Genomic DNA, 13,054 nt, shown 5'->3' with positions numbered 1-13,054 from the left:
TGTTGCAGTACTGGGTAGGAACAAGGACAGAAATACATCTTTAAATTTAAATGGAAACAGACATAAGCATATATCTTGCTAAAATTTACCCTCCAAATTTCCAGCCATTGCAGTGGGCTGCAAAAAAATCTGTTGCCCTTGCAAGAGGCTGTTCAAGACCAAAGAATATTTAATCTGACTTGGACATGACTTTCTTAAACTTTTTTGGGAAAAAAATGTAGTAAAAGCATCTCATGTAGTCACAAAACTGTATAAGACAACATTTACATAGGTCGCTGAGAAATTTCTCGAGATTTACCAGCTCATCTTTTTGTTTTTGGTTTCCCACACCTCCGTCCCTTCAGAAAGTTGGGAGTTTTCACAGAACACACCCAGACCCTGTGAACATGTGCTTTCTTTCTAAAAGAATAACAAAAATTTCTTTGAAAAAAACAAAGACTTTCAGCTGAGAACTATTTTTTTTTTCATGGTTTCGACAGATTTAAACTGTTGATGTTTTCTTTATGGCTGCCAGCATCTTGTTTTTATTTCTCTTTCAAAGCTTAAATTTGACTTTATAATGAAAAGTTAACATTTTCAAGTGAAAATTTTCATGTGAACATAAGTAGTTTTCAGCAGAGAGCGAAAGTTTTCTCTCCTGCCCTTCTCATATTGGTTCCATACTTCTTGATCTCTCTCCCAGTGGAAAGAGGAAGGGAGAAATAAGGATAAATGCATGAGAACTAGAATCAGTCCAGCAAGAATGGCTTTGACACATCCCAGCTTCTCACCCAGCCCATCTAGTGAAGTGTCTGTCACATCATGGCTTTCTTGTCTGTTTGTTTACCATCACGCCTTTATTTCCACAGCAGGCTCCATGGCTTGTACCCGTAACCAGTAAAATCACAGAATCACAGAATGGTTTGGGTTGGAAGGGACCTTAAAGATCATCTGGTTCCAACCCCTCTGCCATGGGCAGGGACACCTTCCACCAGACCAGGTTGCTCAAAGCCCCATCCAGCCTGGCCTTGAACACTGCCAGGGAGGGGGCAGCCACAGCTCCTCTGGGCAACCTCTTCCAGTGCCTGACCGCCCTTGCAGGAAACAATTTCTTCCCAATATTTAATCCAAATCTCCCCTCTTTCAATTTGCAACCATTACCCATCGTCCTATCACTACACTCCCTGATAAAGAGTGCCTCGCCACCTTCCCTGTAGACCCCCTTTAAGTACTGGAAGGCTGTTAGAAGGTCTCCCCAGAGCCTTCCATTCTCCAGGCTGAACAACCCCTACTCTCTCAGCCTGTCCTCGTCTTTGTCCTCTGCTCAAGTGGCCCTCTTCTAGACTCACTTGAGCAGGTCCATGTCTTTCTTGTGCTGAGGACTCTAGAGCTGAATGCAGCACTCCAGGTGGGATTTCATGAGAGCAGAGTAGAGGAGGAGAATCACCTCCCTCAACCTGCTGACGACACTTCTCTTGATACAGCCCAGGATGCGATTGGCTTTCTGGGCTGAGAGCTCACATTGCTGGGTCATATTCAGTTTTTCATCCACCAGCACCCCCAAGTCCTTCTCCACAGGGCTGCTCTTGATCAACTCATCACCCAGCCTGTATTTGTGCTTGGGATTGCCCCAACCCAGGTGCAGGACCTTGCACTTGACCTTGTTGAACTTCACGAGGTTTGCATGGGTCCACCTCTCCAGCCTGTCCAGGTCCCTCTGGATGGCGGATGGCAACCCTTCCCTCCAGTGTGTCAGCTGCACCACACAGCTTGGTGTCATCGGCCAGAGCTCCATGTAGTCCTGCTTGTCTCACAAGGCAGCAAGACACAAGTGTTATTCTGAGTACCTTATGCTATTAAACTGTTCTAAATTATTATCAGTGCATGACTCTTTCCCCAGATCATTTGTAATCTAAACTGGATCACACTCAGACTTTAAGATAATTAGCAAAGAAAAGGAGCAAAGTGTTTTCTACAGATCTGTTTTGGTCCAGAGCAGTACCACAGCTTTGAAGCAAACTCCCCTGCTTGTCCACACTTGCGGCACTTTGTTTGTGTTCTCAGGGTGGTTTCAGTGCTTGTGAACAGGTTTCATTTTAGAAGAACTTAAGGCCCACAGTGTGTTCCAGTTGCGCACCAAATGTATTCTAGCTCTTAATGGAGAAAACAACTCAGTGTAACAACGTGTCCTTTTGGTAGATTCAGGCAGGATGGGGGTGGTCTGTCCAGCAACCCAAACTAAGTTTCGTCCAAAGCAAACCCACTGTGTTGCATACAATGTACTTTCAGGGAACTCAGCCATCTTCCCTTACAGTGTCCAACTCAACTAAAGTAGCCAGAAAATGTTAAATATGTATTTGCAGAATTGGCCAAATAATTTGTTCTCTGCTGGGGAGTTTAAGCTTTCAATTTAAAACATGCTAAAACCTTTAATAACAATGACATGATTACTATTATTGAACCCCCATTATTTTTATTTTAAGTTTGCTGCAGAACAATTATTACCCTATAAAGCCCTTTTGTAGTCATAACTAAATGCTTGTCAACAGGTGCATTTTACTATGTATTAACCTTGTTTCCTTTCACTGACTTCAATTCATTAGCACATTTTCTCGACACAGTTGTGTGGCACCAGGCATCTAATGACTGAGAGGGAGGCTTTCCTCGGCTTTAGGCTTTCCAGAGCCTCCTAAGGACTGAGTAATTGCTCTGGCTTTATGTCTTTATCTTTTGGAAGCCTTTCCTCTCACCATCCTTTCCAGCTCCAAATGTTCTTCTCTGGTTATTCCTTGTCTTTTCCATATTTTTCTCCTGTGGGTTTCTACACAGTTACACCATCCACCAGTGAAGTGAAAAGTCCATAATGTCATTGTAGACTTCCTTGTGATAGACAGTGGCCAACATTAGCCACTGTCCCAGTAAGGTTTACTGGCTCAATGAAACAAGGTCATACAGAACTCCTCTTTCCAAGCTTTCTTTTCCCACAGAAGTAGCTGGTCCCCAGAAAACCGTGTAAACCTGGAGAATAAAACATCTGGAAGCTATATCCACATCATTGTTTTAATTCATGCACCATCAAAATTAAAAAAAAAAAAATCTTTAGGACTACCTACCTCAACTCCTGAGTATGTGCAGTCACTGTGCAAGGCTTGTGTTTCTGTGCTTTGCTAGAGAAGCTCATGAAAATCTTTCAGAAATGTCAATAAAACGGAGCTGTTTTTCTCTTTAAGACAGATCAGCTGTGTTTTTCTGACTTTTATTTAAGGGAGGGGAGTCAAGTCTCTTAAATAGCTTCCTTCCTCATTGTTAAAATACTTGCATGTTTTTTCCTCCATACCTTTGTAAATAACGATGCATGCAGCATATATCACACTTAAAAAAATATTTTGTTGGCTCACACATTTCTTCATTTTAAAGATATTCTATTAATTCTTTTCACCATTCAACATCACTGAGACCTGTTTACTTGTAGCTGAACAGCCAGGTGATCTGCCTAAAGAAAATCTAAAGGCTCAAAAAGTAGAAAAGCTAAAAGCAACCCCACTCTTATTTGCTGATTACAACAGCAACTCAGAAGGCTTGGTGCTGTGCAGAGGCAGTCCAAACCAGCAGGATTCGGTTGCCTAAGCACAAGCACACTATGTCACTGGAAATGCCTTTGAGTAGCTGTGACATCCGTGCAGGGTTGGCAGCACTGGCAAAGGTCCTATGGGAAACTTGTGTCCTTATGGATCAGCAGTTAGAGGCCAGGTGGGATCCCTAGGGCACATCAAATGTCCCTAAACACCTGTGTTTTGGCAACTGAATCGGTACTGCAATGCTGCACTACCATTCCAGGAGGCAGGATTTGATTAAACTTACACTGATGCTGCTCTTGATAGAGTTAATGAGATAAGGACCAGTTTTTTAACTCCACAGTCTGAAAAGAATTACTCCGAAAAGTGAATAAGTAAACCGTGTTGATGTCTCACCAGAGTTTTAAACATATAAATAAAATTCCTTTCTTCTTTGAAACAATTATACTTTATAAAAAACTATTCACAAGCTTGTTCTAATTTCTTGGGTTTGTTTCTAAAGTATTAAGAAATTCTTACTGTGTTTCTCAGCTTCCCTCTATAATTATAAATGTTTGGAAACTTTTATTTTTTCACTGTTGATGTACCAAGACACACATGGGTTTAGGAGATGCAAGTTTAAAAAGGAAAAATTACAAAACTTACAATATGAAACATTAAAAAACCCAGTCTTTGCAACACTGGAGCTTCTAGTGCTATACTGATTAAAAGTGACTTTGTATAGCTCAAGGCTTAGAAGAACTGAATGTGTTAGAATATGGTTTCCTGGAAAGCTTGCAAGTTTTATGGAAGTTTTAGCAAAATCTTTATGCTCTGTACACATTCCAGGTTTTATTGCCAGTTAATAAAGCATAAATAAGTGACTAGTGGGTGAAAGTAGGTCTAATTAACCATCAGTTCTGATTGTGATTTGATTATTTCAAGAGGGTGTAGAATAATTTGCAGAAGTTTTGGGTTGTTAGCATCCATTTTTGGCTTTGAATTTACTACCTCTGTGATGGTAGAAATATGGATATTTATGAAGATGGTAAGTCAGAAAAACATAAACTTTTGTTGTAAAAAGCTGAAAGAGTATTTGTTTTTCAATGAGGAAAAACTAAAAAAGTTAATAATGGTTGTTGATTATTAAAACCTTCATTATTCACCCTCCTTTCTTGTCTGATTTCAATTCATTGAAAGAAGTGGAGTAAATGAACAAGGATTAAGTGACGTACCTTTATGGCAATAAAAGGTATTTTCTAGATGCATCTAATCTAGGTCTCAAAAGGAGTCACTTTGTCTTTTAAGCTTGAGAACCCCTGCTGTTTGGTTAGATCTTGGATTAGTGCCTTCTGGAGGACAGTGAGAACAGTGAGAATTAGTAACGCTGAAACCTCAATGATTTACAGCTTTATGGAAGCTGCAGAGGGTGAGGCATTGAGGCCCAGTAACTCCTCTGCTTTATAACTTCTGCCTTGCTGCTGGTGCTTGTTGCTAGAAACCATTTTATCAGGCAGGTGGCCCTAACAAAGAAGGGTCATCTGATGGTAATCTAATCTCTGAAAGAGAAAGTGTTTTCAGTTCAGTTTCAGTTCAGGAAGATGAGAATTATTAAAAAAAACTCTCAGTGAGAAAATTAAATAGAGACCAAAAAAATCTATTTAAAACTAATTATAAACCAAACTAAATAATGAGCAGAATCTATCTTCACATTAAAATGCTATGTGAAACTGCATTGGAAACAGTGATAACGGTTTAAAGAATAGCTTTCATTAAAATTAATTTCTCAAAGTTGCCAACCTGCCTTGTAAGATATGACCTGACTCCAAGAAGAGATTATCTTAAGAAAAGTTATTGGAGTTGCCTTACTTTTCAGTGAACAATTGTCAGCTTTGCTATTGCAGAAATTAGTTTTCCTTTTGATTGTTCTGCTTTCCATGGATGGCATGGGAACACTGACAAAAACAAATCTTACTTGGTACAGAGTGTGGGATTTCACAAACACAGTGGTTTGGGAAAGCTAGTAGCACTACTATTTTATTGCTCTTGCCACCACTGAATCACATATCTGACCACTATTAAAGGTTAAATCATCATATCTGCATGATCTTATTCACTCCACACATGGTTCACTTGCCTTCAACATAGACAGAGGCTTAGGAGTATGGCTCTGAAGATAACATCTAAGAAATTTGTTAAAGTTAAGGGAAAGCCTACTTAGCACGCTATTTTAAGGTGCCATTACTCACATATTTGCAGGGTATCGTGTCACTTTGCTATTGCACCTCTAGGTTATTTTACACAATCTTCGTATAATATGGCACAGCACAGTTATAAGAGAAGAAAAATATTACTGTCTACTAGCTGACTGTAGCAGACAAGCCTAACTCTGGTGCCATATAATTAGGAAAAGAGTGATATTCTGTTGGCTAGAAGAGAAGCAGCTTCGACACTGATGTATGCCTTTTCCCTGATTTACACTTAATTCTACTTTGAATAGATTTTTTTTTTTCAGTCAGGTACAAACTTAATCTGTTTCTCAAAGCCGAGTCTTTAGGCTTTCCACATGTAATTAACAGTAACAGTCTTTAACACTGACTAAGGCACGTACTCACAGCAGAAATCTGGGAGGATGGTAGTTGGTAAGGCAGTCAGCTTGGTTAGAATGGAAAGGCTGGAAATGTCTGGAAGCATGCTTTAGTTGTCTTGTTTTTCTTCTTTTCCCTGCAAGTATAACTTTTTACATCTGCTTTCATTCAAAAACCAGGTTAAGGTGTCCAACAGACCCCACGGTGCAGAGGTAGCCAGTCACCCGTCACAGCGCTCTCCTCTGCAGAAGAACAATCTGGGTCCCAGTGGCAAGGTAACTGCATCAGAATTTTCTAAGAAAGGTCTCTTTTCCTTCCTAGCTTTTCTTGAGACAATCTCAACTTCTTGGTCAGGAACAGCACTGTCATCTTCTGAGGGAAAAAAGTCCTTTGGGACAATGTAATTCTTTCCCCAGCAACTGCAAACGACTGCAGTTCTTTATGAGATTATATGCATTTTTTATATTTGGTTATTTTCTGGCCATTTGCAGGTGCATTTGAAGAAAACACAGGTTATTAGGCATTAAAGCACACAACTCTGGCTCACTCCCTGGACGTTTTGTGAAACGTATGTAACTTCATTAAATATTCTAGTAGCATGTTCCTTGAAGGATTGCCTGGACTAGTATCCTCCTGCCTCTTGAGGTCTGTGTGATTTAATTTGGATGGATCTCAACCTGTCCTGCTCTGTGTGGGCATTGAAGGCCTCTGGCTGGTACTGGCAAAGGCGTACACGCAGCCTCACGCTTGCCCGGCTGTGCTGACAGCCCCACGCTGCCTGCCGTGCCACTGCTTCTGCCATGCTGACGGCAAGTCACTGTCACTGTGATAGGTGCCTCAGCTCAGGCAGGTGGAAATTTGACATGCGGCAAGAGGATATTTGGATTCCTTATGAAGGGGAAATGACTGCCAGGGAGCAGCAAGAGAGGGCTTCTCCCTGAGGGAGGGCAGCCGGGAGTGACCAGGAGTCCAGACCGTAAGGCAGTATCACGGTGATGAGGCAGGCTTGGGACCAAGCTGCAAAGTCAACCCAGAGGTCAGGGCCAGGATCAAGTCCAGAGATTGATGAGCAGGACCTGGGGATGGGCTGGGATGTGGCGCTATGCATGAGCCTGGCTCAGGGGGACCGATGGCTGGGCAGGGCAGGGCTGTGGGGAGCTGGAGACTGGCCCTTCTGTGTCATCGCCGGAGTAGGAGCTGACGGCGCTGGGGGGCTGAGATGTGGTCCTGGGCCGTGTGCAGGGTGGGGGGAACCCCAGGGGACTGGACCGGGACAGTCAGGGCTAACAGTGCCCCCCAGGGCAGTTACATGTATGTGGTCAGAGTATCTGAGGAAACTAATTGAGGGGTCGGACATACAATAGCTGAAGTGCACGTTCTGGAGAAACCCAGGACAGAAGAAGAGAGTATCTCAGGACTCCTTGTCTCAGTTATTCCTATGATTCTTCTGCTGTGAAGTCTGAGTCTAAGGGTCTTTCATTATTCTATATTCCTCCTCCTGTGTATTGATACCTCTTAATAGTTGGAAGTGTTCTCTTTGTGAGATGGACCATATAGCATTTGTGCTACATTTGAACATCACGCAGAGGGGAACAACACTAACAGAAGATCGTGGCACGATAAAACTCACCAGCGTGGATGCTAGAGAAAAGTACAATCCTTTTCTTTTTAGTTATCCTTTCTGTTTTCAGAACATTCAGAATAAAAAATGGTAACCTTTCTTGACACTGAGATATACCCAGAGCCTAACGTGGCAATTAAAAAGAAAAAAAAAAGCAATTTTATGGGATTTAGTGTATTTATTTCTATTTCAAATATATCTTATAGTTAAAAATTTAAAATAATTAAAAATGAAACGTAAAATTAATCTAAAACAAATGATAACAATAATTCTGCTGGAGTTATCACCAGTCTCTCAGTTTAGTTCACTGGACTTTGAATCATTGAAACCCTGAACCCCTTTTTTTTATTTTTTCATATACGGAATGCATTTTTAAAGTATTTCCCTTTTTCATGACTGTCTCACAGAAACAAAAATGGGAAAACTTTGTAATTGATAACCTGTCCTACAAGCTTTATCCTTTATAATTCTGCTCTTTCTCTTGAATTTACAAACTCTTTTCTAGCCAAATTTACTCTTAGAAGAAATGGTTGGAGACTGTTCCTAAGATGCTAAAGCAGAAGAAACAGATGTTTTATTAAAAAAGAGTCAAACAAAGAATCAGACTAAAGACAACCTAAAAATATTTTTCCTATCTTTCAATTAGACCAATCTTGCATGCAACTCTTAAGAATCTAACCTTTGTTTTAGAAATAATGCTTTCTTTTTAAATAAAATTACCTTCTAGTATGTTCAGAAAATTCAAGATCATTTACATCCTGTTTTACATCATCTTTTAATGCTGTAAGATGAGAAGAAAATAGTGTCTGGCATCACTGCTACACAGAAGTCTATCTAAAAGCCTTTGCATTTGTTCTCTCACAATAGACATTGTAAAATGATATCTCTGTCCATGGCTGGGAAGTTCTGAAAGATTAGGCAGTCTTCGTCCAGCAGAATGCAAAGTCCTCCTTCTCAAGGCCTCCTGCACTGTACACTTACTACAAAATCCAACTTACAATGATGTTGCTTTGTAAAAGTATAATGAAAGGATTTGGAATAGCCCTTTTAAGTCAATTGCTTTGCATGATTTACTGTAGTTTGTTGGAAGGCACTTCTCATTATACTATGTTTTATCACAGATATTAACATTATCAGTCGGTATTTGATATAAAAATTACTCTTGTATAATGAGCATGATGAAAGACCTGTTTGTGTCTCTCATATCAAGCACACTGGAGATCTGCAAACTAATTATCTTTATGAGAGCAGCTTGCAAATACAAAGCACTCTAAAAACCTAAGCTCATATTTCTCGCTTTGTATGGAGATACACTCAAACCTTAGCCTTAAATGAACTGTGCTTTCATTTACCCCTAAATGTATACCAAGAATAACTTCTCCAGCTCCAGTGCAACTTTGTACAATCCTAGGGATCTTCCCAAACAGATGTAATTTAAAGGTTGAGGGCTTTATTTGTTAACTCAGTAATGTCAACATATTAGTGAGTCATCTGGTAACTGTTATAGATCTAAAATTACACATAAATAGGGCTACTTTTGTTCCTCATCCTGATCCCATATTACTATGGTCTGATGGATTCTGATTTAAAGGAAGAGCTGTTTTAGACCAGAAAAGTCATGACGACATTTAGCCAAGACCCTTCTTATGTAAGGCAAAATGTACAATGAACAGCTGACATGGTTTGTTCTCTGAAGTAAGTCCAAAGCAATTTAACAAGGTTGCAAGCGTAAATTATGGTAAAGTGACATCATTGTCTGGGTTTAAAAGTCCTTGTATCAAATCAAAACTTGTAGTCTTCCAGGGATTTTGGATTTACAAAATGAACTGCAAAGGAAATAAATCCATACCTGGCCTAAAGTCAATTAACTGATGGCAAGTTTCCTCTCCAAGCTATGCTCACTCTAGAGTCGTGGTTTTCTCTCTCAGGAATTGCGTCTCTCTTCTTTATCTTGAGCTACCTGTAGAAGATACTGCACAACAATAACTACAACAGTGAAGTAAAAGGAAAATATTTTCAAGATCAAGATGCTAAATGTGTAGCAACAGCAAAAACAAGGACTGGAAAAGGCCCGTGAGTGAAGTAATGGTGTCGACGTGGATTAGTAGGCTGACTGAAATATGTGATGGCACTGGCTTAAAAAGTAGTGTACTCTTCAAACTGTAGAAAATTATTTAATTAATAGACCAAATACTGGCAGTATTTTCATCAAGCTACTATTTAGTCCCTTTGGAGGAGGACAGGAACGTGGCTTTTGTACAGTAGTATAAAAACATTATTCCTTGTGTAGGAGCATAGCATTAATGGCAACAGGCAAGCTGGTGCGAGAGGTAGCTAAAAGGGCAGTTTGCACGGCTGGCAAGGGATGAATCTGTGGGAGTGGGGCAGGAAGGCAGAGCTGAGAGGACTTCCTGGCTTTCAGTAAGAGCTTGAGCAGATCAGGTAGTGAAGGGGAAGGCAACAAAGGGCCTGAGGAGTCAGCTCTGACAGGCAGAATGAGCAGCTATGAAGATGATTTTGGCAGAAAGTGTGTGTGCACTCGTGCATTCAAGAAGAAGAGAGAAGTCTGTGATGGGGAAAGATGAGGGAAGAGAAAAAATCTGTTTGGGCAGTGGAACAAGGTCTTGAAAATAGCTTGAAAGTAGACCGGAGAAGAGCTGGATGTGTGGGGTGATGGAGAAAGCAGTCACAGACGATAGCTTTTTTCTATTTCAGTAGGATAGAAGGGCAGTAATATTTCTAGCAGTGATAGAAAGGTAGGAATGCAAAGTGGGCTAGGATCTTTGCCACAACATATATAGCATAAACTCTTCAGGAGAATGTGTCAGAAACACAATAATGCAGGAAATGATGGAGGCAGCCTGATTCAAAAAGACGTCAAGGCTAAGGTTGACCTTGTCTGTTCTTGCATCTGTGTTTCCTTCAGTTCCCAGCAGGTAAGCAAGTAATGTATTTTTCCATATTAGATAGTAAAATCACTATCTTCTCTCTCATTAGCTTCAGGAAGGAGGAGAAAGACAGAATGAGCAGTTTTGTGACAAAGGCACTTACGTTGTTACTTTTCAACCTTCAGATTTTGTGTTCAGCCAGGCAGGATTTTGTTCTCATTTTCACATTTTGGACTATGCTTCAGATCTGCACAGATACGCAGCATGCTCCAGCATAAGAATTTCCTTCTTACCGTCAGCTACAGCACACATGGCAGTTCACATAGATTGTGTCAAAGCAAGTCAGAACTCATTACAAATTGAAGGGTGGCCATATATTGTTTCCTTTAGGTACTCAATTAAAGGCAGGTGTCTGGCCCCTCATCACTTGTAGGTGGTCTTTTCCTCTTGGGTTGTTTTTCTTTTCTTGGTGGTGACTCAAGTGCTTTCTTCACTTTTGAAATCTGTAAAACAACCAACGATCATTTTGTAATATTCTCTCTAGTTACATGTGCAAAAGTTTCCAAGTAACAGTCAGGACTTGGTAATTCATTTTTCTTACTTCTTCTCCTAGGTACACATTTATTCCAGATTCCTAATGCTGGTTAGTAATCTCAAAAGAAATGGAATAACAGATGCACAAGTGTAGATGGCAGACATGCCAATTTTCCATTAATGAGTTCAGAGGACACTGTAAATTATGCCTGCTGCCAGAAGACCCCAGAAATGGAACAGTCAATCAGAGGACTCCTGCTTTGTTTATGCTACAGTTTTGGGATCTGAAACGTAACCCTTCTCTCTGTCTCTTCCTCTCAACAGAAAAGCTGAGAAGGCACCACATGTTTGGGTTTAGCTGTGTTTGGATGTAATTGCACGAAATTCACATTGACTCTGGGATCTTTGCCAGGGTACATGCTGACAGAAGACAATGTAGACCTTGGTTTGATAATGGACCTTTCTTCAGTCATCAATATTTTACATTAAATAGTATAATCATAGAGTACTGCTCTTAGCCTGAGGGTCAAGAACTGCAGAGATCCAAGTTCAGTGTTTGCTTAGTTCAAAAAGGTCAGAAAATGCTCATGTGACAACATGACTAAGATCATTTGCTGTAAGGAAAAAATAATTTAAAATGGACTGTTTACCCATATCAGTTTACTAGAGATAAGCTCCCTTCTTCGGAAAAACACTGTTCTTCGATACACAGCCACCTGCTTACAGTTAAGCCACATCACACCTTAAATAAAAAACACAAACACCTGCTCTAGCAGCCTACTGCTTATTTTAAACAGTGGTGTAGAAGCAAGTTTTGCCCAGTCTTTATACAGCTGTGCCTTGCAGGAAATGGCATGGAGCTCTTTCCCCAACGTTGCATGGCTCCTGTGCGTGCCAAGATCACGGGCTCTTCGTGCTCTGGAATTGAAGAGCTCACCCTTCCAAAGCTTCCTTGGTGCACAGCTAACCAAAAGGGGGTGGGCAGGGAAGGAGTTGGGGGCTAGGGAAAAGAGGAAAAAGAGTCTGGCTGTGTGTCAGGGGGTTTCCAGATGGAAGGAAGGCCAGCTGGGGCAGTAGCTGAACCAGGCTGCCTGACACCCAGAAGTCCAGGACAAATGGCTGCTGCATGTGCACAGTACGTCCAGAATACATTAGATTTGTCATGCATGTGCAGGCCATCTGTGAAGCAAATGTTCAGTAGTCCCAGTGAGCTGAGATGGAAATATGAGGGCCCCTGCAGAGCACAACTGTCACTGGAAAGCAGCTCTCTCCTGCACTGGGTGAGGAAGGGCTCTGTCCCTCTGTCATAGCCATACTGTATTTCAGCATCAGACTGCCAGCATTAAAGTTTTTTCAGTGCTAGCATGATCATGAGAATATTACACACAGCCGTGGAATAAGAGGGATGTTAAATTGTGCCCACAAAATACATCTGTTTTTAAACGTGGGCAATTGCATATGCCAACAGCTCATTTAGGGAAACTAAAATAACCATTCACTTTCGCCATTCTTTATACAATGCCAGCTGCTGGCAGTGAAATATTAACCTTTCTTGCCCTCCCTCCATTACATGGCACTGTTGGAGAGTGAGGAAAGCACACCCAGCAGTCTGTTTGAGATTTAACCTGTATCTGCTGCTACTTTGAATTCTTCAGAAACTGATTTTAGTGAGATATTTCAGAATCATAAAACCACAGAAAAAAACAAGTTGGAAGGGACCTCTGGAGGCTCTGTAGTCCAAACTCCAGCTAAATTAAGGCTAATTGCAGACGTAGGCAGAGCTTTGTCTCTGAGGATGGAGACTTTACAGCCTCCCTGGGCACCTGTGTCAGTGCTTGGCCACTCTGATAGTGAAAAAGCCTTTTCTTACATCCAGCTAGGATTTTCTTC

This window comes from Leptosomus discolor, chromosome 1 (assembly GCF_034619465.1).
Source record: "Leptosomus discolor isolate bLepDis1 chromosome 1, bLepDis1.hap2, whole genome shotgun sequence".
In the NCBI taxonomy this organism is placed as follows: Eukaryota; Metazoa; Chordata; class Aves; order Leptosomiformes; family Leptosomidae; genus Leptosomus; species Leptosomus discolor.
This window is presented reverse-complemented; position numbering follows the sequence as displayed.